Source organism: Canis lupus, chromosome 14 (assembly GCF_011100685.1).
Source record: "Canis lupus familiaris isolate Mischka breed German Shepherd chromosome 14, alternate assembly UU_Cfam_GSD_1.0, whole genome shotgun sequence".
Taxonomy (NCBI): Eukaryota; Metazoa; Chordata; class Mammalia; order Carnivora; family Canidae; genus Canis; species Canis lupus.
This window is the reverse complement of record NC_049235.1, coordinates 22,875,665-22,890,271: the sequence shown is the minus strand read 5'-3', so window position 1 is coordinate 22,890,271 and position 14,607 is coordinate 22,875,665.

Genomic DNA, 14,607 nt, shown 5'->3' with positions numbered 1-14,607 from the left:
GATATTCTGAGCAGTTCTTCAGGCATAAACAGCAGCTTCCATAGCACAGAATCTTGTAATTAGGGCATGTCCTCAACCACAGCTCCAGAAAAAGTGGGAGGGACCATGTAAAGCACCAAAAGATTATCATTGAAAAAATGAAAAAAGCAGCATCCAAACATATATTTTCTTCCTCTAGCACATTCATCTTAGAATTTTCCTTTGCAAATTGCTCTACCTTCTGCCAACACAAAGGTGACAGGAGTGGATATTCACATGTGAGAAAGCCTTCCTGCAAATCAAAACATATCTAGTCATATCTGGTAATCCCTCCTCCTCTCCATTTCTACCACCATCCCTAGCCTCACCACAGGGGTGACTTAGTTCCTTTGTTTTCTTTAAAAATATCTTTTAAAAACAATTTAATAGGATTCATGAATACTATAGTGAAAGCACAGAGAAAAGGACACCAAATCGGTTAATAGAGAGTGTCCCAATTACCTAACTACACAAAAATTCCATGCTAAAACATAATATACTCTATTTGTCTGGGAAATGAAATCACTGATTTCTAAATGTTCAAGAGAATTCGCAAATTCTATTAAGGTTTTACATGTGTTCACAAGGCTATTTCCCTCTTATTAGACTGAGATAAATAGGAGTCGTTTATTCAAATTTTTCCTGTTGTATTGATTAATGAGCATTTTCTTTAATCTGGCCAGTACTGATCTGCTGAGGACTGTGACCTGGTCACCATGTTAGGCTTGGTGAACTAGTCACCATGTTAGGCTAGGTGAACTAGTCACCATGTTAGGCTAGGTGATGAGTTAGGCTTGGGGGAGAGTTAATTTAGTCTGGTGGACATTAGTGATATAATAGAATCCTGATTATGATGTTATCAAAATGTCTCTACATTTTTAAAGAATTCCATATTGACCTTATTGACCACAGGAAACCAAAGGAATATGTAGTGTGGATTCTCCATATTTGCTAATGCCTTTTTTTTTTTTTTATAAAGCTAACTATACAAAATTATTTATTGCTATTTTCAAAGAGGTTGTAAGCTGGGAACTAAGAGTCCCCAGTAAAGAGTTGAATTAAAGAGACCTGTACAAGTACAGTAAAGAATTTAACAATACCAGATCATGTGCCAAGGCTACATGTACCCAGGGAAAAAGCTGAGTATTATTGCAGGAATTCACTCTGTGCTAGTCTGAAGTGTTGCTAAATATAGTTATGCAGCAAGCCTAGGCATTAAATCAGTAGGGCTGGTTCATGGTTTAATAATGGATGACATTCAGGAAAGGTGTCCTCCAGAAAGGCCTCATCTACATCTAGCCCATGTCTAGCCAATTTCATTAATCATTCAAGAAATATTTATTGCAGACCTGCTATGTGCCAGGTATTCCAGGAGCTGAGGAGACAGCAATTACAAGTCAAGGAGTTCATATTCTAGGTGGGTAGGGGTTGGGGGGAAAACATTCTAAAGAGTAAAAAGTCAACATCCTGGTAGCATTGATCATTCCGGTGCCCTTGATTCAAGTAATCACCATTTGACATGTTTGCATGTCCTTGGCTTCCTATCCTCATGCTCTGCCAGCATGGAACCATTGGTATCACAAGCCACTCATTCTTGACTCCCTGTATCAGCGAAACTGTTTTCAGTTTCTTGTTCATCCTCATGGCCTCACTCTCTGCCCCATTCACTCCTATGCATTGACTACAACAGAAACTTTTAGGATTTAACCAAGAACCGAGGCCTGAGGTTCCACTCCTTGCTTTCCATTTTGATGGAATTCCTGGCCCAACTGTGCCACCTGCTAAGCCCTCGTTTTGCTACAAGCCTTCACCTTTTGTATGTGTACCTCTCAGTGTTAACCTGTGTGTACACTTCTCTGCCAGCTGTCACAAGCAACCAATAGATGACTCCTAGCACACTAACTGCTCTGGTGCCCATCACAGGTGCTTGTGCTGAGAGACAACAGTAGCCTTCCTCCTTCCCTGTGCTACTTGTAGGGCCTGGTAGGGGTGATGCCCCAAGATATCACTCAGTTCTATTAGAACTATTCTTATGGACACTGCACTTTTTTAAAAACAAAATAACCAGCTCTTTGAGACTTGGGCCTAGATACCCCCAAGGAGTGTATAGGTGTGGAAGTGACAGGCCCCAGCCCCTGTCCTTGCCATGGACCCACTGGATAAGCATGAGGATGTATCCTGAGTTGGGGCATTTGTAAAGCACCTCCCTGTCCTACCTCTAATTTGTCATTATTATCTGATGATGTTTAGGCATCGTATGTCATAATAAGAATCATTGCTATTTGCATACAAAATACTCTTATCCCAGGTAAAAGCAGGTGGTTGATGTTGGTTGCTGACCAGCTCTGTGTGATGCTAACAAATGATAACATCTGAGAGGCAAAAGTTTCCCATTAAGGGCGGGTCTGCGACTTGTCTCAGAACCCACCTCTTCCCAAGCTCTTCCTTCTCTTCTCCACTCAATAAGTCAATCATTTGCTGGTCTGCAGGAGAGTTTGAGAGTGGAAACCGTGTCCTAACGGGTCATAAATTAAATCAGAGGCATGGCCTCTGGTGTGCTTTTCTGAGTCAAAGAAAATCAGACCTTCCAGGCACTTTGATGTCATGAGGAGATCAGACACAGATTCATGGAAAGGAGTCATGTAAAGCAGTGTAACAAACAAATGCAAATTAAAATCATACTAGCACGCCTATAAATTCTAGAGTGATCTGTGATAGAGATGCAATATAGAGATGACAGTAAAGCTGGGAACAAGCCTTCTCCCAAGATAGTAGGTATGTATGGTGTCTGCTGGCAGTGTGCATCACATTGGCCGCCAGATGAAAGGAAAATTGGCCTGGGATGCTAGGGGAAAAAATCCAATGTCTGTGACAAGCTGTCAGACAGTCATTAGCATTCCCTTGACCACAGAGGAGTTTAGATTTGAAGGTCTCGCCTGATCAAACACACTTTCTGTGTAATGAAGTATTGAGCTAACCCTCGGAATAAAAACCTAAAGGTCTCCTTGGAACTACACTGCCATTTGGAACACGTTCATCTCCTACTTATGGGATCATATCACCATCGGGCTCATTTCTTTCCTAAATTTCAACGATTAAAATGGAAGAAAATTACTTATTTTATTTAAAGTGGAATTGACATCTGATCCATGTTGTTTATTCCAAAAGAGGTAGTAACATGGGCATGGGTAGTTCTGATATAATGAATAGTACTTAAATTGACCTAATACATTTCTGAGTAAGAAACTAGTATAAGTCTGAAACAGGTAGTTTGAATCAACAGAATTATTTTTTCCTTCTGATTAAAGGAAAAAAATATATAAAATGTATTTGCTTTTTTTCGAAGAACAGAAATACTACTTTTTCAATTTGTTGCCCAAATTTTAGAACGTATAATATTTTTACTACATATTAGTATTAACAAACATATACTCAAATTTCCTAAAGAAGGTCACTTAGAAATGTGTTTTATATTCATATTTGCTGCATTATCAAAAATGAACTCCAAATTTACCTAAGGTAGGTTGGATATATGCAACAGCATGGTTCAGGGATCAGAACAATTGGGCTGCCTTCCCATTCTTAGATTCTCAGGAGTCTGTAATTAATTCACTATAATTCACCTTGGATATATATCATTAGGATTTGTCTGGACAACAAAGAGTTTAAGGAACCTGCAGGGGGAATCACATTTTTGGAGATGTTTATTTCTTATCCAGTTAATAGCTTCATTTCTGAGAGATTACACCCAAACTACAAAAGCTGCAGGGAGAATAGAACCTGTGCTTAGAGACTGTGATTGCTGGGATGTGTATATTCCTGGGGTCAAAATTCTAAAGGGGGTATCTGGGTGGCTTAGTCAGTTAAGCATCCCACTCTTAATTTTAGCTCAGATCATGATCTCAGGGTCAAGAGATGGAGCCTCGTGTCAGGGTCCACACTCAGTGGGGAGCCTGCTTGGGATTCTCTCCTTCTCTCTCTCCCTCTACCTCTCCCCCCATTCACATGCTCACTCTCTCTCTCTCTCTTTCTCTCTCTAAAATAAACAAATAAATCTTAAAAAAAAAAAAAAAGTCCTAGAGGATTATCATGAAATAGATATCCATGCAGACTTAGGTTCCTCAAAAATACTCAAGAAAGTAGTATTTGAGGGGAAGAACCTTATACTGAAAAAGGTGGAAACCTTGACAGGCTCTGGTTGTAGGCAAACTTTTGGCAGCAAAACCAACTTTGAGTCCAGATAATCTTTCTAATTGCACAACTGTAACCAGTGTATTTTAAGAACAGACTATACATGTAAGAATTTTCCGCACTTCCTGCATCTTCTCATGGTAGAGACCTTGAAAATGGATCTGGTGCTCCACTGGAGCAGAAGAAGATACAATAACGGACAAAAAGAGGGATAGTAAAGGAGAGAGATCAGCTAGGATGTCAGGTGCATGTTCTCCCCATTTTCCCTCAAGGCCCATTGCCACTGAAGAAGGGAAAGGAGCTGCACTGGGCAGATGGACGTACAGGCAGTGCCAACGGTCAACATGCTGGCTGGAAGGGGAAACAACACTAAGCTAATATATCAGACATGGAAAGCTCAGTAAAAGCTCAGACATGTTGAGCTTTCAAGATCTAATAGCTCATGATAAGAATGACTTCTTGAAATGATTATATATTCAAACTGTGCTCTTACAACTTAATCATTGCATTTGTTTTATATCAATAAGAGTGACTATGTAATGCCCAGCTTTTCAAGCTGCTCCTTAACACATACTACATTGTATCAAATCATCTAAGACATGGTTTAAAATGAAAGCCAAGTGAATGCCTTCATTAGGTTTCAGTTACATTTAGATCAGGTCATTAAGCTTTGCACTGAATTGCTGTAGTTATAACATAAGCACCAGATCTTTGGAAGCCTGTACTGACAAGTTTGGATATTGAACCCTGGTCCTTAACTTGATAACAACTGGTATCCTTTTGCTTTCAGATTATGTTCTTACAGCATGTATTACAAACTTCTGAAAGAGAGGATAATACATTTTAGATAATTTTAACTATAGAGTGAAAAATAATTAGTATTCCCTTTTAATACTAAATTAATAAGAACACATTAAAAGTATGGCCCTATAAAAACAATATATAAATTTTGTTCAAAGATATTTTAAAAATAAAGAAGTTTTACTTAAAAATAATTATATTGGTGTCATTATCAGTTTCCAGGTTTCTATGAAAGAAGGTATATGCAAAATGACCTCTGAAGGCTGAAGGAGTTGTAAGACTAAAAAAATTGCCAACAAATCCAGCTTGACCAGAAATGGCTTATTAAGGTGACTTAGGTACAGAAGCATGTCTTAGGTGGCTGCAAAGCAAGCAGATCTCCGCAACTCCCCTTCCTGTAAGACCTGCTTTTAGAGCCCTATAGGATGGAGAGTACATGTTACAAGACCATCCAGGAGGGGGATGTTTGAGAATAGGTGTATGTCATAGTCCTATCTCCAGGGCAGATCAAAGATGTTATGCCCCGAGGAAGTACTTAAGAAAGAGGTACTCAAGGAGGCTTTAGGTCACAGAGTGAACATCATGGTGGATTCATCCAAGATGGTGTTAGTCTGATTCACATAAAACCTTTTTTGATGTATAAAAGTAGAAAAATCTATCCCATAATCTCTACTGCTGTTCTTGGCATTTGTAAGGTATCACTAGAAATTCCAAAGTCTTTCATTGCTAAAATATATTAATTGTGTCATAATTCAATAAGATTTTTGTTATATAGACGACTGTCATTGAATTGAGGGTTGTTTTTCTTAAGTGCCCCAGGTATCTTTTTGTTTGTTTGTTTTTCCTTTTTCTACACAAAATCTCCAATGGAAAATATTGTGGATTTCCCCTGACTTCTGGTGGTGGTAAAGGGAATCATTAACTTTTAGCCCTTATCTGCATGAAATCTTAGTTCAAATGAACAAAGGAGGGCAGCTCCTGTGGCTCAGTGGTTTAGTGCTGCCATCCCCAGGGCGTGATCCTGGGGACCTGGGATCAAATCCCACATCGGGCTCCCTGCATGGAGCCTGCTTGTGTCTCTGCCTTTCTCTCTCTCTCTGTGTCTCTCATGAATAAATAGAATCTTAAAAAAAAAAAAAAAAAAGAAATGAACAAAGGAAACAATCCCTTTAAATAATGCTCAGCTTTGGGGAAAAAGACAACATAAAGAGCCTCTTTGATGTCTTATATTGTGTGTTCCCGATTCCTCTCCAAAATGACTTCTGTGGATATGGATATGGTTTTCATGACTTCTGAGAGAGTAGTCTTTGGGGTGATGGGGTGATGGACCCATTTCCCTTGGTTGGTTCCTGCCCAGTTGATACCTGTGGCTCAATTCAGGGCTATCGAACAGCAAAGAGTTCGCCCAAAGTCCCTATGGCTGATGGTTTGGCATTATCTGCATGCTCTTATCCATTACCCACACAAGTTTTCACTTTTTCATATTCTTATGGACCTCTTCTTTAGTGCCAATGGTTAGGAACCATTAGAGCAGTCCTCAAGGTCTTCACGTGGTTAGAAGTCATCTGAGGGATCTGTAGCCACTCTGTCATCTGGTCTCCCCTTGACTGGCTCAGCCCCACTTTGATTTCTCAGGGGCTACAGACACTCCTGAGTCCTTGGCCTGGTGAATTGCTCTGTTAACTGTTTCTACAGAGCACCTCACTCTCATGACAGTACTCCTCACTGGGACTGTCTCCACCTCAGTCTGAGCGGCTCCAGGATCCTATATATACACCACATAGAAACCAAAGCCATGTGGGGAAACCACAACCTTCTCCTGATCCTTCTGCACAGCTAAATGATTTGGGTTCTCTTCAGGTTGGTGCAGAGCAGTCTGTGCGGAAATCTCATCTGCTGCCCTGTGTGAGTTTTCCTGTTATTAAGCTGCGGTAGAGAGCATATGTCATCTGTGTACTTGGCTTAGTTTTTCTTCTCCATTGTCTTCCATTTTTCTATCTTCTTCCATGTAGCAACAGGTTTTGGCGTTTTGCTGTCAGATAGCAAAGGTTTTTTCTCTAGCCCACAGAACTTCATAAACTGGATCATCCAGGCTGGGACTGTGATATGTTAAAAAAGAGAGATAAGAGTATTTGGAAAATCCTCTCTCAAGGCAATAGCCTGACTTGCAAGTCCTTTTTATTTTTTTTTCTTCATAATCTTATGTGAGAATCTAAATAATATAATGTTTTTTTGCATTCTTTCTTATTATAAGTCCGAATCTCCATCACTGCACCCCTACCCCTTCAATTGGTTGGGCATTCTGGCTAACTGGATGAAGGCCACCCTCTCAGAGAGACAAAAGAAACACATTACTAATTTTCATAATTTTACATGTTACAAAATAAACATGCTGCCACCGGAAATCAACTCCTTCTACACAGAAACAGATGATGTGTTAGCTATCAGTTCCTTTAACAAAAGTCACAGAAGAAGCAAAGTTTGATTTTTATCTCCTGGTGGAGATTTTGTAACTATACAAGGACTGGCATTTTTGTTTTTGTAAACAAATTTCTTGCAGCAACTGCATGATAGTGTATTTATATGAGTAGTTACTCCTTTCTGTATTTATGCAGGAAAGCTTGACAGTTTACCAAGAGAGCAGGGGGTACTATCACTGCAAACTGATCCATATATGTGAAGGGTTAGCTTATAGTTCAAAAAGAAATCTTGGATGAGATTGAACACATTGGTTCCTTTCATAGTTAATTGAAGCAGTACATAAAAGAGGAATTCATTTATACTCTCTCCCTTCCATACTGCAAAAATATCAACAGCTGATTAGAGCCATTATTATCATTTGGCTTGTCAAACTAATTATCTACTTTAAGAGGGAGGATAGATTTTGCATTTTCTATAACTTCCAGATTATTCATACATTTTAAGATAAATCTTATTATTAAACAAGAGAACCTGAAGAAGTTTCTTTAGTGCATCTCCTTTCAGATCTCTTTTTAACTACATTTGTAATGCACAGAAATTTACTCCTTATAGGAGCTTCTTTTCCTGATTTTGATACATAATAGGATATTTGTGTCCAGAGCTCCTGAAGTCACACAGACTGACATGTTCTCAAGGTTTTGCTATGATCAAACCATTCTCTTGTACATACATGATAACAAGGTGTATCTTCTCAGATTAAAAGAAATCTTCAGGGGATCCCTGGGGTTTGGCGCCTGCCTTTGGCCCAGGGCGCGATCCTGGAGACCTGGGATCGAATCCCACATCGGGCTCCCGGTGCATGGAGCCTGCTTCTCCCTCTGCCTGTGTCTCTGCCTCTATCTCTCTCTGTGACTGTCATAAATAAATAAATAATTAAAAAAAAAAAGAAATCTTCAATTTCAGTGTTTGAAATAGCAAGGGACACAGTACACATGGCAGTTGTTGAGCTCCATCCTTCTCCAGTATACAGTAAAGTTGAATGAGATTTCTGGGTTTTTGTTTCTCTAGAATATGGCACAAAAAAACTGACAAAGATATGGAGTTTTGCTATGGAATAAACCACAGTCAGCATATTAACAGTTAATGGCTAACTACTCAGGCAAACTTACCTATGCTGATGTGTCATTATCTATACATGCATCAAGAAATACCTCACAATGTGGCAAGACAGATGGAACTACAACAGAGTAGCTCTATATAATAGAATCAACTCACTGACATACACATAATTACTGGCACATTTTTTTAAATATTTGAAATAATAGCAGGGAGTTGAGCTTGATTTAGTTATGTGTATTGGTGAATTGGGCATTAGCAAGATGTGGGGCCAACAAATCTCACTGTGATGGCTAAATCTGTATTCTTGATTGTGAAATCAGGCACGTCTCCCTCCTCTAGGAAGGGAAGAGCTCCAGTAAACAGCCACTAGTATAGAGGATTGAAATGTAACACCCAACATCAAGATGTGGTATAGATTCTATAGGTGATATTCTAAGTGATATTTGGAAATATAAATCAAGATCTATGAGTACCCTGTTATCCTATTAAATCTTATCTCCAAATATTTTTCAACACTGCTTTTTAGTGAGGCTGAGTTTTGCATGGAGAAAGGGTAGATTTGGTGGGAGGCTGGTGAGCAGTACTTAGTTCAAGTCTCAATCCTTTACATCCTAAGAGCAAAACAGTAAGCATTCAATTAACCGAACTACCACTTGATATTTTAGTAAACATCTGGTGTTACTCCACAGTGTTCCTGGAGGCCTTAGCTCTTATTTTCAGCAGTCTATCAAAGTCTTTCCTACATATACCTACTTTCTCTACTCTTTCTGAGGTGAGGTCTGGTCAACATGGTTTTATTAATCTTATTATGTCTCCAGAAATGTTTTGGTGCCCCTTATAGATTGCTGTCCCTACCAGATGCCCAGTTGGCCTTCTTAACTTGGCTTTGAAAACAGCTAGACTCTAGAAAAGTTTTCTCCTCTCTTTAGTGGGTATGTGTTAATGGAGTTTATTGAGAAAAAGAAATGTAGTGCATCGCCCTACAAAAGGCTAGATATCCTTATAACGGACATTACATATGACTATGGAGAATATGGGGGGGATGCAAGGCTTATCCTATCATAGAATCAGGGAATTATGGAAAAGAAATGGAGATAGAGGGCCTATTTTATCTTCTTTCTCTTTCTTTTCTCTCTCTCTCTCTCTTTCTTTTCTTTTTCTTTCTTTATTTTTTCTTTTCTTTTCTTTCTTTTCTTTTCTTCTTCTTCTTCTTCTTCTTCTTCTTCTTCTTCTTCTTCTTCTTCTTCTTCTTGTTCTTCTTCTTCTGATAATATAGGTAGATGTCTTTGCAACTTGATCATGATTCATAGAGACTGAGCAAAATGTTATAATATAATCACTTATAGTGGCAAGTAAGATTTTTGGCCCCATTTTCTGGAGAAATAAAACTCCAGTCACATAGGATGAGGGCTGAGATGGTTTAGTTTAGGGTTAGATCTTGAGCATGCAAATTAAGAAATTAGATTGGGGTTCCTTTTAATTTGCTGTTTTCCAGCATAAATCTGATCAGTTCTAGTACACAATAATAATAGTAAAAGAATTATTAAGTTTTTACATGTCCTAGACACTGTGCTAAAGAGCTTACACACAAGCTCACAACATTGCTTATTCCTGTTTTACAGATGAAAGTGAGGTTCAAAACTTTTCATAAACTTAAGATTCCCCGCTGGAAAGAGGCAGAATTGGGATTCGCACCCAAGAAAATGACTTACTCTTAACCTCACTAGTAATTTGGAACAATTAAACCTAACTTGTGGAGTGATTGTACAATGGGTAAATAAAAACATGGCAGGCACTTGACATCTAATACTACGTATTGAGTCACATATAGAAATATATAGAAACTATTATTTACCTTTGCCTACAGTATCTTCTCTGCAGACTGAGTTATGGCTTCTGTACATTTCTTTTCCAAATTATGGATTAAAATTCACTTAATATTCTCTCTCCATTTGGTTATATTTTCCTTTTAAGAGTGTGTTCTTTCCATTGCCCTGTACCTCTTCCCATCGCATCGTTATTAAATCAAAACAAGGGAGGGATCCCTGGGTGGCGCAGCAGTTTAGCGCCTGCCTTTGGCCCAGGGCGCGATCCTGGAGACCTGGGATCGAGTCCCACGTCGGGCTCCTGGTGCATGGAGCCTGCTTCTCCCTCTGCCTGTGTCTCTGCCTCTCTCTCTCTCTCTCTCTCTCTCTCACTGTGTGCCTATCATGAATAAAAAAAAAAAAAAAATTTATAAAAAAACAAAACAAAACAAGGGAGACATGTATTTTTCTTCATTTTCTTTTCCTTTAGAATTTTGCACCATGCATATGTATTAACTCTTCAAAAGGTAAAAACATTGTAAAAATTACATAAGAAAGGCATGTTGGAACATACATGCCTATCATACCTCATCAATTAAGTGATTTCCCTGTCACATTTCTAACCAAAATGCTATCCTTGAAATGAAATGTAGGTATTTTATGTATGAAATGTAGGTATTTTAGGGGTGGTAAGTTCCTTAGCAGTTAGGCTTATATTTTAACCTGACAAGTACTTAAGGAGTTATACTTTTATCCAGAAAGTATTTATGAAATAGATAAATATAGATATTTATGAAACACATAAATATCTCTGAAAACATTGAGGGGCACCCCAAAAAGCCCCAATTGTAGAGATACAGACCTGAGAAGACTTGCTGGCATAGAAATAAACTCCTTTTCTGAATCAAGACATAGTTGATTTATATTTAAGCAAAACTTTCACACTTGTCCAACAAAAGCTAACACCATCACTTTTGGAAATCTTATTTGGGATACTTCCAGTGTCTCTTTCTAGGTGCTCAGCATTTCTCAGGCTTTGGCTAGTAAGGTCTCCAGCCATCCAAGTAAGCCTGCTCTGTGTGTACCTCAAGGTGTTCTTCCTGGCTAAGCCAACACTGTAGATCCAGGCTTACTGAGACTTAGGATTTAAAGATTACCCTCTCCCCCACGGACACAAAGATACTTTTAATCCTATATAGAATCAGATCTCATGTCACCTTTCTGTTTGTATGCGCTTAATTCTCTGTAAGCTTCCTGATGGCTCAATCTCCATGCCTTGTTGGCTCAAGATCAGTACTAAGTAAGGTTATTCATTCAGCAAATGATTTAATCTCATGATTTCAGGTAGCTAGGGCCTTGACTATTGCAAATAAAATTTAAAGCTCCTTATGGATGAAACCCAACTTCAGCCATTTCCCATTGTATTGACCTTTCAGGAAAGGAAGACAGTAAGTAATAAAGGCCTGGGTGGCAGGGGCAATTGCAGTGTCAGAAAGTTGTTCAGGACTAGGCAAGGCAGGTGCCTGAAGACAGTTTTGCCTACCCCATTGCAATCTTGGTTCACTTTGTTTCTCCTGGGGCCATGTGGGAAGGAGATCCTTCTTATAGGGAGAAGGCCATTCTGAATTCAATTCACAAGCATTTACACAAACAACATTTATTAACTATATCTTAGGTCTAGGGCCTTGTCCTGGACCTTGTAGGAAATGCAAAGATACAGACTGAGTCCCTACTTTCTAAAATGTGCCAATCTGCTTCTTAAAATATGTAAGGCTTGTACTAGGTGGTTCTAACAAGTGCCATGAGAAGTACAGAGGGATGATTGGGGAATGAGAGGCTGTCAGGTCAGCATGAAGCATATGGTTGGGTTCTATCAAGGAGTGAAAGAAGCCCTGATCCACTGAGACTCAGTGTGTCTGTCTATACAGTAATGTATAAACAACACTGGAGGTAGGGAAAATAGAGTGATAAATTATTTTCTCACAAATCCCTCAAAAAATGAATTGTCAATTAGAATTTAGCAGGGGAAATATGTCAGTTTTAGTGTTGAGCAGGGTACCATCCAGATTCAAGAAAACATTCTTCAATTCATTACAAGAAATTTCTTTTCCTCCCAGGTGATTAGCTAGCCCTTTTGATATTGGAGCAGTTATAGAAAACTGAATTTTGAGTCTTTCATTTGTTTGTTGTTTGTATTTCCACATATCAAAGTTTGTCCACAGGTGAGAAACATCCAATGGTGAATCTGGAAAAACATTCTTCTTTCTTTTAATAAAATTATTATTTTTTTTTATTTTTAAGACCACTTTATTCTTTGGATCCACACAACCCACTAAAACCAGCAATTTCAACAGATTTCTGTTTGCTACAGGAGATGTGTTTGCTTGTTGGTTTTTCTTCTCATACAAGCTCCCTAAAGTTTGAGCATTTCAAACAGTCTTATTGTTTTGGAATACCTTGAATGGTGATCTGTAGGATTAGACCATGCTCTTAGATATCCTACCTGAATTGGAGAAGGGGCCTTTTTGTTCTAAAACAGGAGGGATCCCAGACTGATCAACAGGACTTTTGAGTGATGTTCTGGAAGGGAACAGCTAGGCTCTTCCCTTGGGAAGATGGGGAAATGGGGATGGGGAAATGGCAGCTTCTTTTGATCAGGCTTGATCTCATCCACATTTTAAGGATATTTTTGCAAGTCTTTCTTCTATTAGCCACTATGGACTAAAATCCTTGATGCACTCAATGTGAGACAGGAAGTGGCCAGACTTACTCCTTTGTACATTTAGTGAGATACTGATTCTTGCTGCAAAATATCGAACTGGGATAGGAAGAGGGTGATGTGAAAGAAAAAGGGTGTAGGGCAGCCCGGGTGGCTCAGCAGTTTAGCGCTGCCTTCAGCCCAGGGCCTGATCCTGGAGACCCGGGATCAAGTCCCACGTCAGGCTCCCTGCATGGAGCCTGCTTCTCCCTCTGCCTGTATCTCTGCCTCTGTGTGTGTGTGTGTGCGTGTGTCTCTCATGATTAAATAAAATCTTAAAAAAAAAAAACAAACTTAAAAATAAAAAAAGGAAAAGAAAAAGGGTGTAAAAACTTGTGCTTTGATACATTAACATGGTGCACGGATACTAAATTTCTACATGCTAGTCCTTATGTTTTATATAATGTACACTCTAAGAGTTATGTGTCTCTATATCAAGGACATTAAATTGTAATTATATGACAGAAACTCACAATTTATTTTTTTCTGTTAAATGGCATAATGTTATTTGTTGAGGGTAGTTACCTTACTGTTCTATGTAATCTCCACAGGGAACATATATTTGAGATTGATTTTATTTATTTATATATATATTTTTATTGGGGTTCGATCTGCCAACAGATAGCCTAACACCCAGTGCTCATCCCGTCAAGTGTCACCCTCAGTGCCCATCACCCAGTCACCCTAACCCCCCCGGCCACCTCCCCTTCCACTACCTCTTGTTCATTTCCCAGAGTTAGGAGTCTCTCATGTTTTGTCACCGTCTCTGATTTTTCCCACTCATGAGACTGATTTTAGAGAAGAATTATTTGGGCATTGTGAGGAATGAACCTTCTTGGAGAAAGAGTGCCAGGAATAAATTCAGATAGCTGGTTCTGCAGCTGCTTTGCTCTGTGCCCTTTAGAAGGGTATTTTTCGTTTCTGTGTTTGGGGCCCCATCTGAGGGAATGATCTAATGATATGTTCCAGGTGCCTCACAAAATACAAGTTCTTGAGAAGGCATCAGCCTGCTGGGTCTTTTGGGATCTTGTAGTTGACACTGGATGAATATTATGTTCAAGGCACTGTGCTTTAGACTATGGATAGGACAAGAAACAAAGGGGAGATGGCTACTCACTTCAGGAGCACATGTACAACTTATTACGCAGGCAATAATTTCCAAATGGGAAATACCAGAGACAACTCTAGGGGTCATGATGAAGATACAAAGACACTCTAAATGAGAAGTCTGGAAGCTTTTTTAGATAAGATTGTGTTTTTCTATATATCTAGTTATTAGGGTGCAATCTGATATGCAGAATTAACATATTTATGAAAAGTTGTATAGGGGCGCCTGGGTGGCTTGGTCAATTAAGTGTCTGCCTTCTACACAAGTCATGATTCTAGAGTCCTGGGATCTAGCCCCATGTTGGACTCCACACTCAGTGGGGAGTCTGTTTCTCTTTCTTCCTCTGCCCCTATCCCCTGTTTGTGCTCTCTCTCAAATGAATAAAT